The 14,116-nt window shown below is 60.5% G+C and overlaps 1 long non-coding RNA gene across 1 annotated transcript; it reads left to right on the forward strand.

Moving 5' to 3' along the window:
• The first annotated feature begins 3,578 nt into the window (after window positions 1-3,578).
• Window positions 3,579-6,339, forward strand: LOC105728089 (uncharacterized). The gene is made up of 2 exons (XR_001109940.2): window positions 3,579-3,767; window positions 5,600-6,339. It is a non-coding gene; the product is annotated as an uncharacterized LOC105728089 (long non-coding RNA).
• The last annotated feature ends 7,777 nt before the right edge of the window (window positions 6,340-14,116 follow it).

Raw genomic sequence — 14,116 nt, forward strand, 5'->3', positions numbered from 1 at the left:
TGTGCCCGCTTCCTGAGCCCTCCCCAAGGCGGACCCCTCTCCATGCTGCTCCCGCCCCCTCCCCCAGATCAGCTGCCCATTTCCCGGCTCCCCGGGCGCAGGTGTGAGGCCAGCAGCTGTGCCTGTGCAGGGGAAGGGCTGATGCCCTGGCCATCCTCCCAGGCTCGTAAATCTGCCCTATTCCCCTCAAGCCAATACTCAGCCAGGCCACCTGCACAATCCAATATATTTCACTTACAAGCTGGTCTATTACCTGATTCATACCCGATCTGTCACCCTGAGAGATCAATGCGCCCTCGGGATGCCACATACATAACACCTGGTACGTAATGGAATTCGGGCTCCTGGCATCGCAATGCACAGCCTCTGTGGCCGCTGGGAGCCTCAGTCCCTCCCCTGGGGAAGGGGCAGGGACAGAACGGGCCTCCTGGCTGCAGCCTGGGGGTGCAGCTCCAGGACGTCTGCAGTTCCAGGCAGGGTGGGGCGATTCGGATCCCGGGTATCCCTGCTGTTCTGTCTCAACTCCATTTGGAGAGACGTCAGAGCCTTTTCACCCAGCCCCCCACGCCTGAGCAGTGGGCCCCTCTCTGCCTGCAGCCCACTGACAGGGCGCTCACCGAGTGGTCCAGCTCACTGTAGCCGGTACAGACCCAAGGAGCCAAAAGTGCCGCATTTACCAGGTGCCAGCCTAAGATCAAAACGCCAGCTACTCGGAACCTCCGGGGGAAGGAACTGTTGGCTCACTGTACAAATAAGCAGACTGAAGTCAGGGAAACGACCTTCCTAAGTTTGAACCGCCAAGCTCAATTTGAAACCAGTGTCAGGACCTAGACCCAGGACTTCTGGTGCTGCTGAGCTGAAGCCGAAGGGGCTGCCCCCTCGGTGGTCAGCAGGGGTGGGGCCAAGGGCGGGCACTCCACAAACAAGTGTTTGGGGTCTATCGGGGTCTGCATGAGTGGGGGGCGCTATCTCCCTCCAGCCGGTCTATTTGTGGGGCAGAAACTCAAGTGATTGGGCAGGACCCTGCCCGTGCCCAGCTGCCATGTGGCCTTGGGCAGGTCTCCTGTCCCCTCCAGCCCACGGAGTCACCTGAGCTCCTGGTCCCTGTGGCTGGATGTCCTAGCTGACCTCACCTCTGGCGGTTCCAGAGAGGCCAGGAGGCGCAGGCTGGTGCCCTCGGAACCCAGACCTTTCTGGAAGCCTGGGGGGCTGACTCGGGCACCAGACACAGTCGGGGATCCCCCTCCGCCTCGCACCCTGTCACCGATTCTGCTTTCCATGATCGTGGCACCCATGATGGAAACAGCATCTCAGCTCCCGCGAGGATCTATATCCCAAAATAGCAAAATAATTCCCATAGTGCGAGAATTTTTCAGGCAGAGGCGTGCGGGCTGGAGTTATTGGGGCCATGTTTCACAACCACCTGATGTATGGACAGGTCTACTCCCAGGGCCGCCAAATCAATCCATGCGGAAGCCTGGGGAGTTGTGTGTCTCCTGTGTGTCAGGGCGTGGAGGGAGTGCAGGGAGCCGGGGGCAGGGGCAGAGGCCCAAGTGCTGCGCCCAGAATGGAGGCTGCCAGGTGCTGAGGGGGGCCATTAAATGCACCCGCCACTACCCTCACTTGTGTGAAGGTCAGAGGACACAGGACGGACAAAGGCATCTGGTCATCTCTAAAGGGCCACACAGACGCCTCTCACCCTCGCCCCACATCACAAATGAGAAACTGAGGCCCGGTCAGGGATGGAAAGGCATCGGGCTCCGCGAGTGGCTCCCTTGTGCCCACACAGGCACACGTGTGCACACACGGAGACACACGTGGACACACACAGGCACACACGAGCACCACAGTGCACATACAGGCACATACGCAAGGAACACATGCATGCTTACACACACAGGGACACACGCAGAAGCAAGACACACACAAACACACGCGTACACAGACACACACAGGGACACACGCAGAAGCAAGACACACACAAACACACACGTACACAGACACACGGACACACGCAGAAGCAAGACACACACAAACACACACGTACACAGACACACAGGGACACACGCAGAAGCAAGACACACACAAACACACACGTACACAGACAAACACGGACACACACGTGCATATACACAGGTGCACACAGATGCTGGAGTGCACATATACACACATGTGCAAGGAACACACACACACATGCACACACACAGAAGCAAGACACACAGAACATGTGCACAGACAGACACAGACACACAGGCACGTACACACCCGGAAGCACTTCTCAGGGGGTCGTGGCCCTTCTGGCTCTGGTGGCCTCTCTGAGGGTCTCCACCTGGCGGTGCTGGGGGCCCCGCCTGAGCCCTGATGAAACTTCACCTCCCTCTCCCCCTGACAGGACATGCTAGGGCAGCGTGTGGCTTGTTCATGGGAGCAAGCCCCTGGGTGGATGCAGGGCTCCAGGAAGTCTCTCCCAAGGGAGCACAGACAGGCGCCCTCAGCGGGGCACAGCTGGAGGGGCGCCTCCACGGCCACCCGGCTCTGGGGTGAAGCCAGCTCAGGATCAAGGACCCTGGTGCCTGAGGCCTCCGGTGTTCCCATCTGGAAAGCGGGTTGGCAATGACGCCCACCTGTACAGCCACGCCAGTCCAACACCTGGTGCGAAACTGGCCCCAGGCACACGGGCACACAGACCTGAGTGGATGCTCGGACGTGAGGCAAAGGAGGAAGGACAGATGGCCAGCAGAGGCAGGGGCCCAGCCAGAGTTGTGAAGGATGCACTGTCCAGCCCCTCTTTTCCCAAGCCCTGAACAGACTCACAGAAGGTCTCAGCCAAAGGGGCTTTAGAGACCAGGGAGCCTATCTCACAGATGGGGAAACCGAGGCCCAGAGAGAAGAGGTTCATTCAGGAATACGCAGCAGATCACAGACCCTCAGAGCTCAACAGGACCCCAGCCCACCTCCCTGCTGTATGGGAACTCATGGAGCAGCTACCAGGCCGGGGTAGGGGTGGGGGCGGGGGCAGGGACAGGATCTGCCCTCTTCCTCTGGGACTTGCCCCATCTTGAGCCCCATAGATGAAACCCTTGACAGTGGAGCCTCCCCTGGGAGGACTCTGGCTCGCAGCGCGGGGGCTGGGCTGAAAGGGAGGACCCAGGGAAGGGATGTGGGAGGGCCGGGGACCCCACAGCTCCAGCCTTGGTCTTCTGTGAACCACAGCGGTTCATTATCCTTCCTCCAGCTGATAAGCTGATCCGGAGGACAATTAGTCTTGGAATTACCTCAGAGGAGACCGTTAAGAGAAAAATAAATTAAAAAGAAATCCATTCGAGCTGTAATTGTGATACAGTGTATCATAGTCAATTGAATCACAAATACAAGCTGGTCCCTTGTCGATTGATTTCAGCGAGTAAACAATTTGGGTATTTAAATTGGAAACTCGCTGGGGAAAGGAGCAATGATTTGGTTAAAGGGAGAACTGAAAACCTCAGGCCAAAAATTGGTTCTGGGCGTCGTCTGGCTGCTGCAGGACTGAGCGCGTGACCCTGGACAAGAGGGAAGTCGCCAGCTCCTCCCTCCCCGCAGGTCGAGGTCACCCCGTTTGGAAGCTACCTAGACCCCAGCAGCATTACCTGACCTGTGACACCTTTGTTCCTGTGTCCTTCCTGTTTGTCCACGGTGAGTGTGGCTTCTCCGTCTAATGGGCGCACTCCCACCACACTGGGAACTTCTGGTACACAGGAGTCCTGCTTTACTTCCTGTGTTGAGCCCACGTAGGTGGGGTGGGGGTGCTTGGAAGGCAGCTGTCAAGAGAACAAATGAATGAATGGTGGGTTTGTGGGGGACAGATGGGGAATGAAAGAATGCATAGATGGGGGCTGGATGGATGAATGGGTGGGTGGATGGGCAGATAGATGGGTGGGTGGATAGATGAATGGGAGCTGGATAGGGAATGGATGGGTGGATGGTAGATGAATGGGTGCTGAATCCAATCCAACAGGACTGCATCCACCTGTAAATGGATGGGTGGATGGGTGAATGGGGGACAGATGGGCAAATGGCTGGGGAATGGATGGATGGGTGGATAGGGGATGGATAGCTGGATGCATAGATGGGGGATGGGTGAGGATGGATTAGTGGATGGTAGATGGGTTGGAGGGATAGGTGGATGGGTGGGTGAGTGGATAGATGGATGGGTGGAAGGATGGGGAGTGGACGGATAGATGGGGATGGAGGGATAAATGGATAGATGGGGAAGAATGGATGGATAGGTGGATGGATGGGGATTAGAGGAATAGGTGGATGGCTGCATGGGTGGGTGGGTAGAGAGATGATTGGGTGGATGGATGGGGAATGGATGAATAGGTGGGGGATGGAAGGATCGATGGATGGATGGGGGTTAGAGGGATAGACAGATGGGTGGATGGGTGGAGGCATGGGTAGATGGATGGGTGGGTGGATGGGGAATGGATGGATGGGGGTTAGAGGGATAGATGGGTGGGTGGGTGGATGGGATCACGGGTAGATGGATGGGTGGATGGATGGGGAATGGATGGATGGGGAATGGATGAATAGGTGGGGGGTGGAAGGATAGATGGAGAAACGGATGGATGGGAGGAATGGATGGATGGGGGTTAGAGGGATAGATGGGTGGGTGGGTGGGTGGATGAGATCACGGGTAGATGGATGGGTGGATGGATGGGGAATGGATGGATGGGGAATGGATGAATAGGTGGGGGGTGGAAGGATAGATGGAGAAATGGATGGATGGGAGGAATGGATGGATGGGGGTTAGAGGGATAGATGGGTGGGTGGGTGGGTGGATGGGATCACGGGTAGATGGATGGGTGGATGGATGGGGAATGGATGGATGGGGAATGGATGAATAGGTGGGGAGTGGAAGGATAGATGGAGAAATGGATGGATGGGAGGAATGGATGGATGGGGGTTAGAGGGATAGATGGGTGGGTGGGTGGGTAGATGGGGGCACGGGTAGATGGATGGGTGGATGGATGGGGAATGGATGGATGGGGAATGGATGAATAGGTGGGGGATGGAAGGATAGATGGAGAAATGGATGGATGGGAGGAATGGATGGATGGGGGTTAGAAGGATAAATGGGTGGGTGGGTGGGTGGATGGGGGCATGGGTAGATGGATGGGTGGATGGGGAATGGATGGATGGGAAACGGGAGGATGGGTGGAGGATGCAGAGATGCTTAAACATATTTAAAAGACTGAGCTATTGACAACAGGTGGTCATTTCTCCACCTCTGCAAGAACTTTGGGCCTGAGACGCCAGAGCCTTTTTTATCTTCCGACAAAGAAACCATTTTGTAGCCAAAAACAGCAGAGTCACGCCTGATGCCTTCAAGAGTCCCTGGCTTCCTCATCACCCTGAAGCGGCTGGCCTCCTGCACAATGAAGAGGGTGCCTGAAGACCCCAGTCAGAAACAATGCCCCATGCGGAGGGGGTGCTGTCCTATAGGATGAGGTATGTGCTGAGAACGAGGGACTTAAATCTGGAGCTCTTTCTACCCAGTCAGAACCTATGGGGTGGTGTCTCTCACAGTTACATTCTCCACCAGTTCACATTCCGCTCCCAGGGACAGCCCAAGAAAATGCCCAGTACAGGAATGCTGCCACCAGAGGTCACAGGGATGGCTCTGCTGCCCTGGGGGCTGAGTTGGCCGCCTGTCCAGTGCCACCAAGTTAACAGGCAAAGCCGCATGTGGGCAGTGGCTGGGAATCAACCCTGATTATCGAGCACAAGAGGCCTGATGGGCCACGTGAAGAGAGGGCCCACAGCCCAGACGAGCTCCTGGATACAGCTGTGCTACCGTGACTTCCAGCGGAAGATGCCACAACCCCATTCAGGAGGGACCTCCAAACCCGAGGGCCTCAGAGTGACGGTCTGACTCACACCACCAGTAAAAGAACTTTCAACAAGCTGAGCTTGAGGAAAAAGGGACTTGTGGTAAATCGCACTTTTCAGAAACGGGCACCTTAGCACTCTCCCGTCAAGAGGTAGTGCCATGGTTTGAAGGTGTCCCCCAAAGTTCACACACTGAAAACTTAAACACCAATGCAATTGTGTTGCATGGCGGGACCTTTCAACGCAATTGCAAGGGTGATTGGGTGAGGAAGGCTCTGCCCTCACGAATGCATTGATGTCGTGGTCCAGGGAGTGGGTTCCTGATGAGAGAATGGGCGCAGCCCCTCCCTCTGCCTCACATGTGCTCTTGTCCTGACACGGGATCATGGAGCAAGAAGGCTCTTGAAAGATGCCGGCCCCCGGACCTTGGACTTCCCAGCCCCTAGACCTGTAAGAAATAAATCTCTGTTCCTTACGAAGTACTCAGTCTTGGTGTTTGGCTATAGCAACAGAGCAAGACAGGTGGAGTCCCCTTCCCCTCCCCGGGAACCTAGGGTGCTTGCAACAGCTCCAACCAAGAGAATGTGATGGAGGTCCTGCCACGTGACTTCTGAGAAGTCATACAAAGGAGGCAGTTTCTGCCTGGCTCTCTCTCTCGAAATGCTCCCCCAGGAGTCAGCTGCCATCTTGTGAGGAAGCCCAGCCCACATGGAGTGGCCATGTGTGGATGCTGGAACCCTCGGCCCCAGCTCAGGTCGCCGCAGACGGCCAGCATCAACCAGGAAGCCTGTGACTGAGGGAGGCTTCCGGTGATTCCAGCCCTGAGCCTTTGAGCGAAACCTTGGGGGCAGGAGGCTGGTGGGGCAAATAAGACCAGGGATGTGTAGGGTCCAAGGGAAGAGGGGACCAATGTTCCCGCCCTGGTCCGGGCCCTGCGTTTCCATTTTGCACTGGACCCCTGAATCCTGTGGCTGCTGAGCTGAAGGGACTTCTCCAGTGAGCTCCCTCAGCAGATCCATGGCTCAGAGTTCAAGGGACCCCGCAGTGTCCTGCGGCCCTGAGGCCAGCAGCTGAGAAGCTCCTGGGCAGTGGGTTCCCCAAGGCAGGGTCCCCACAGCGCCTGCATGAGGAGGGCACCAGGCCCGACCCTCCCACAGCAGCCCAAGCCTCCACGCCCTGCAAGCTTTTCTCACGTCACCCTCCCAGGCAGGAGTTGAGGCAGAGCTGTGTGATCTGCACTGTTTCCATCGTGCCAGAGACAGCCAGCAAGGAGGGCAGGAGAGAGAGGGCCACAGACTCCTGAGCGCCTGCCCGGCACGTGGCGCCTGCTGAACGGACACCTCTGGTCCACCTACTTGCACCAACGTCATGTTCTTTCTGTCACCCGTGGGCTGAACGTTCCCCGGAAGTTCAACAGTTCTGACCTTTGGGTTCCCACAAATTGTGTCCAGACTGGGAACCAGAAGCCCGAGCCTCCTTCCAGCTCTGCTGTGGAGGTGCTGCATGGCCTCAGGGAAGCCCAGTCCCTCTCTGGGCCTTGGACTCCCAGAAGGAGGGGCTGAGTGAGGGTGCCTGAGGCGCTCTCCCTCCTGGACCTGCTGGCTCCCGAGGTGCCACTGCGGCCACTGCCCTCCTGTCCACCCCTTGTCCTGTCCTTCCTGGCACCAGATGGACAGCCGCCAGGTAGGCCTCTCTGGCTGGGGCGGCTGGGCCAGGACAACCGGCAGGGCTCTCAGCCTCCTGCTGCTCAGACAGGGGGACTTGAAGGTCACTCTGACACTGCAGTCCTGAGCGGGGAGGCTGAGTCCGGTCGGGTGGTAGCAGCTGCTGCCAACGCAGCACTGTCCTGGCATGCCCTCCTGCCGGCCCCTCTGCCTGAACTACTCAGCCCAGAACACCTGCTCCCACCCCGGGCCCACCGGGGAAGTGCTGACGGGCAGGGGCTAGGGCTGCCGGTCACAGGGGTGCATTCCACAGTTGGTTGACCTTGCCCATGGCCTCCAAGGTCACGCAGCTCACAGAGAGCGAAGGCAGAGTCCCCGCCTGGCCCTCCCGTCCCCGGCAGCCAGACCCAGGCCCCTCCTTGCAGGCAAGCCCCTTCTCTCCAGGCCACATTTCCTCATCTGCAAACTGTGCACATGACCCCGGCCCAGGGGCTGTCTGCCCCCACCGCTGGGGTCCCAGCTGCAGTGGAGAATTGGGTGGTGACCACCGGCCCTCCACCATCAGCCTAGGGCTGCCCTGCCCCCACGGCCTCCTCCCTCGGTCTCATGCTGAGCCTCACAGCTGCCGCGGCCCTGCCTGGACAGTCTGGGCTCCTCAGCCTCTGGAGCCTTCGCACCTGCAGCCAGGAGGTGCCAAATCCAATTTGCTCCCTGACACCTCCTCGGACATGCCAGGCTGCCTGCTGCGGCGGCAGATCTGAGAAGGTGGCAGCAGCTCTGGCCTGGGGAGCGTCTGCCTGGCCCCCCCACCTGCCACTCAGCCCCGCATCGCTGCCTCAGTGGTGTGTTTCTCAGGCACCTGGGAAGAAAATTGCTGAGAAACAGCTTCACAGAATCTCTACAACCCTGCAGTGCAGTGTGTGGTGCCGACTTCGGGGGGGTTTCAGGCCTTGGCGGAGGCCATGGGGCTGGGGAGGGGCTGGGGCCATCTCCTCCCTCGGCCTGAGCAGGAAGCAGTGTCTGCAGACCTGGCTGGAATGCGCATGGAGGAGACGGCCACAGAGCAGGCTCTACCCTGCCAGGAACCCCCTTCACGCCCCCGACGTGGGGCTGGGCGGCAGGAGCAGAGAAGCCACAGGCTGGGAGCGGCCAGTGCCTAGGCCAACTCCCTTTGCTTTCAGAGTGGGAAACTGAGGCCCAGGAGGGGCAAGGGCTTGTCGTAGGCCTCAGGGAAGAAGGGGAAGGAACCCCGCCCATCAAGGGCTCAGTGTGGGTTCCAGGCCACTCAGGCGGCCTCCTCCTCCTTGGGGAAGCCCCTCTTGGTGCGGACTGGGGCAGTGCCCTGGCTACACGCAGAACCAAGCCAGCTTCCCACCCTGCCACCACAGCAAGGCTCACAGCACGCCCCTCCCCAGCTGTGAGCACAGGTTCACGTTCACACACACAGTCACACTCACCCCAGCCAGCCCCAGCCCACCTCCCGCAGTCCTGTTGGCCTCCATTCCCACCCAGATGCCACCCAGGCTTCATCTCAGGGGTCCCTGACAGATGAGGATGGGGCGTGGCTGGCTAAGCGGCAGTGGTTGATTGATTCGAGTCTCAGCTGGGGCCAACACAGGGCGAGGGGGGTCACCGCAGGGGAGGACAGCAGGCAGCTGTGAGGCTCTGAGGCCCATCACAGCCCAGGTGACTGCACCAGCTTGCAACGTGGCAGACCGCATCGGCTCCCAGCTCCGGGCCAGGAGGGCACTCAGGCTGGAGAGCCCACACGGCAGCCAGCTGCGGGTTTGGGGACCCAGGCTGCAGGTGAGAAAGTGAGGCTCAGATGGGGCCTGACCAGGTGACAGGGAGAGCCCAGGGTGCCAGAGGGTGGGGTGGGAAGCACGGGGCCTGGTCTGGGGGCTGACATGCCCATGGAGGCAGGGCCCTGAGAGGGAAGGGCTCACCTGCAGGCGCACGAGCCAGCCCAGACTCTCCTGGCCCTGGTCAGGTTCCACGTAGGCCTTGGTGGCCTGTCCCCACCCTCAGCGCCATCCCTTGCCCTGCACTCTATAGCCTGCCCAATCCAGCCTTCCTGGCAGCATCCGTGCGCCCAGGCCGGGGACTCCTGCGGCTAGAGCCTTCCCGCGTCCACCGCAGCTCCCCAGGCCCAACTCAGCAGGCCCTGCCTGGCGCACCCACCAGCCCGCCCTCTCCTGGGCCCCGCCCTCCACCTGCCTTCAAAGCCAGATGCCCCCGAGACGACCCTAGCTCTTCCCTGGCCACTCCTTCTCCCCTCCCCCTCCCTCCCTTCCCTCCCTCCCCATCTTTCTCCAGTCCTTCCTCTTCCCTTTCCCTCTCTCCCTCCCCATCCTTCTCTTCCCTTCCTCCTCCCTCCCTCTCCCTGTTAAATCCCTCCTCCTTGTCCCCCTCCCTTCCCCCCCTCCAGTCCTTCCTCTTCCCCCTCCCTCCCCCCACCTCCTTTCCCCTCCCCTCCATCTCTCCAATCTTTCCTCTTCCCTCTCCCTTTCCCCTCCTCCTCCCTCCCCCTCCCTCTTTCCTCCCCCCTCCCCTCCCTCCTCCTCCCTCTCCCTCTATGTACCTCTCCTCCTCCTTCTCTCCCCTCCCTCCCCTCTCCCTCTCCCCCCTCACTCCCCCTCCCCCTTCCTCTCTCTCTTCCTCCTTCCTCCCTCTCTCTCTAATCCTTCCCTGCCAGGGAACTCCCGTGCAGACTCTGGGGCTGGGGAGAACGCCTCCCTTCCAGCGCCTCTCTTGGGGAGCAGACCTCTTGATCCTGAGGCCCCGTCACGTGCCCCTCTAGCTGTGGACAGAGGGCAAGGGGGCGGCCACCGCTTCTCTCTACTTTTCCACGCTGACATTTTTGCAGCGAGCGTGTATCATTTTTGCACAACTAATCTACTTTGAAAAGAAAAAACTGAAAACCCCTAAAAAAGCCCAATAAGGACAAAATGCCAGCTGCCTGACCGTGGGCAGAGGCAGCTGGAGTCAGGGCTGTGGGCAGCAAAGTCCCTGGGGCTAGGAGCTGGGCATTCTGGAGGAGCAGAGGGAGGAGGCAGTGGGGGAGGGGTCCCTCAGGACTCAGTGGCACACTCACCGTTGGCTCCCCGAAATCTGATGGCCACATAGGGAGCATGGAGGTGAGGGGAGGGCGAGGGGGTGGGCCTTTGGGCCAGTGAGGGCCTCTTGGGTGCTGAGCCAGGTGCCCAGCAGGTAGCCCACGTGATGATCAGGAGGCTCCTGCAAAGCCTTGCTGGGCCAAGGCACCCGGTGCTGCCCAGCTCCACGTCAGAGCCCACCCTCTCGGGAAGCCCTGGCTTTCCAGGATTCTCCTCAGAATGCCAGCCCCTGGAGACACCTGACCCACCCCTGAGCCTCTCCGTATGGAGTATGGAGAGGGGGTCCTCAGGGCCAGCGGGGCACGGCAAGGGTCTGCAGGCGTCAGGGCTCAGGACTGGGCTGACTCCGACACAGCCACAGTCCAGGGAACAGGTGATGGTGCTGGGTGTGGCCCGCCTGGCCCTGGGAACCTGGAAGGGAGGACGGGAGGCCACTGCAGGGCTTCGGCTGGAGTCAGAGCAGACCCCACTCCCCACCCCAGACCCCAGCCCAGCCCCATCCACATCGCAGGGGCTCCAGCCCAGGGCTCAGCCTTGGGGCTGCCCCACCCCCTGCCACCTCCTCTCCCTGCCACCCCGGATTTGGGATGGTCCCTGGCTGGGCCCCACCGCACCCTATCCCTCTATCCCTGAAATATTTCTCCAGTCACCCCCAAAGCTTGGTCCCTCACTTCGTGCTCAGAACTCGGCTCTGCCAGGCCCAAGGTCTACCTGCTCGGGCCCCGGGACTGTTCCCTCGGCTGGAATGCTCATCACTGCACCCCCGTCTCAGTGAGACTTGTTTAAAATCACAACCAGCCTCATTCTGGCCCCTGCTACGGTCTGAGTGTGTGTTTCTCCAAAACTCAAAGGCTAAAGTAACTCCCAGGGTGACGGTGTGAGGGGTGGGGCCTTTGGGTGGCACTGAGGTCCTGAGGGTGCAGCCTCCGGGTGGGATCCACCCTCCCTCCGCCATGTGAGGATGCAGGAGAGGTGCCCTCAGCAGCCCGGAAGGGCCCCACCAGAACCCGACCCTGGCAGTGCCCTGATCTGGGACTTCCAGCCTCCAGGATGAAGGGCAGTTTCTTCTGTGGTTGAAGTCACCTGTGATGATTACAGCAGCTGAGCTGATGAGGACCCCCCACCACCACCAAGGGCTCCCTCTCCCAGAGCTTCCCGCCTCTCGGGGTTTGCCTCCGGCCTCATCACACTCTATCTGAGCTCCTAGCCAGCTGGTTGCACCTGCAGGCAGAGAGAGACCTGTGCTGTCCCCGGAGGCGCCCAGGCCAGGGCCCGTGCAGACACCGTGAACACGTATTGGCTGCGTGATCAGATATGTGATGTGCTCAGCTGTTTCCACCTCCCAAGTGCCGCACGGCTCTGGCAGAGTGACTGCGGATGAGGAGCCACCCGTGTTCGGTGGGACCCCCCACTTCCTAACTGCCTGGGGATGAGGGTGGGGGCACCCCACGGACGGAGGTGCTTAGCGTGCCCTGAACACATGCTGTGTCCTTGTGTCAGTGGACAGGGTCTAATGAGAGGTGGCAGCAATGGTGGTCAGGGGCAGCCCTGCCATGCCTGACACCCCATCTTCTGGCCAGAACTGTCCCTCCCATCCCCACGTGTGTCCCCCAAGACTGGGAACTAGGTCCGGTCCATAGCCCTTGTCCACCGCCACACCCCCGCCTCCCCACACACACTCTGTCTGAGCCAGGGGAGCAGGGCCCAGCTGTAAGCCTGAGAACCCCCAAGAGAGCTGTCCCGGGTGACCTACCAGGGAGTCCTGGAGGGCAGACTGAGCCGAGAGGGGAAGGGCGGGCCAAGGGGTGCAGGAGCCTGGGAGGGAAGTCCCCACCCCGACCAGCACACACCTGCTGCCAGCTCAGCCCCACCCAGCTGGGAGCTCCGCCTCCTTCCCAGACCTCCTGCCTCCTCCCAGCCCAGCAGGCACTCAGCGTCCTCCACCCCCACCTGGCACTTACCAATCCACAGCTGTTTCCCCCTCTGTTCTGCCACCCCACAGCACTAAGCTGCAGAGAAGAGGAGCCTGGGACAGCCCACCTTCTCCCAGGTTCAGTCACAGGGGCCCCCAACGAATGCTGGGGGGTCATCTGGGCTAGGGCTCGGGGACCCCATCCTGAGACCCAGCTGGGCCTGGCCATGTCCCCCTGAGCCCTGGAGCCTCACCGGTCAATGGGACAACCCTCCATCTGCACCCCAGGCTGGCTTCGTGGTGCCATGGAATTCTGGGTGAGGCCCTGGCTGGGGACACAGGATGGAGGCCCTCGGGCCCTGTGCAGAGCCAGCCCAGCCTCTGCCTGCCTCCACAGATGGCATGTGGCACCTGCTGGCTGAGTGGCCCTGTGACGTGGCAGATCTGAGGGGGAGAGGTTCCCATGGCATCCTCTAGGCCCAGGCCACAGGCCTTCCCCACTCCCAGCCACCCCTCAGCCCCAGCTCCTCCAGACCCCTGGCGGTCACCTGGCTGGGTCTCTTCACCCCCAGGGCTCAGGGCAGAAGAAGCCCCGTCCGCCATGGTGCCCCCACCCCTCCTCTGCCAGCTGAGCCTCAGCCATATGGCACTTGAATGAATGCTGCTGGGAAGACCTTTGCATTGGAACAGATGGGAGGATGCTGGCGTACTGCAGAGAGACAGGGGCTGGGCCGGGGGCTGGGAATGTGGGGCGGGGAAGGAGGCCTGGGCTCTCCCTGGTTGGCTAAGCAGCAAAGGTATAATCCCTGGGACTTCAGGAGCTGCCTGGGCTCTGGTGGCCCAAGAGGGGTCTCCAGGAAGTTGCTACTGCAGTTTTGCAAATTGACTCTCAGGGAGATAGGGCTGGAGGGTGTTGGCCTCCCCCACCCCCAACCCCGCCCCACTCCTCCCCACACCGGTCAGCAGCCTGGGCACAGGGCACGGGGCTCTGCCTCACTCCGTCCTCTCCCTCCTGTCTGAGAGGACCAGAGGCTGGGGTTGGGTATGAGCAGAGGCAGACTGAGGCCTGCCTGAGGTCCTCGAGCTGTCCCCACATCTATAAAATGGGCAGATACTTGACACCGACCCTGCCTGGTTGTTTATCCTCCTCTCAGTCAACAAATCTGCCGAGGGCACCCCTGGGCCCCACACTGGGCTGGACACCAGACACCAGGGGAACCAGAGTTTCGCCTCCGTCGGAGAGGAGATGAAACAGGGAGAGGAGACGGTGGGTGAACAGCCGTGAAGAAACTGCCTACAGTGACTGCCCCTCTGCGGCTGTCCGCGGTGCGGAAAGCTTGTGTGACCAGGCTCAGGCTCAGGGTGTGAGCAGGATCAGGGCTCAGTGGTGTGTGAGCAGGGTCAGGGCTCAGGGTGTGAGCGGGATCAGGGCTCAGCCTGTGAGCAGGATCAGGGCTCAGTGGTGTGTGACCAGGCTCAGGCTCAGGGTGTGAGCAGGATCAGGGCTCAGTGGTGTGTGACCAGGGTCAGGGCTCAGCCTGTGAACAGGATCAGGG

This window comes from Aotus nancymaae, unplaced genomic scaffold (assembly GCF_030222135.1).
Source record: "Aotus nancymaae isolate 86718 unplaced genomic scaffold, 86718_ANA_hifiasm-v0.15.2.pri h1tg000036l, whole genome shotgun sequence".
Lineage (NCBI taxonomy): Eukaryota > Metazoa > Chordata > Mammalia > Primates > Aotidae > Aotus > Aotus nancymaae.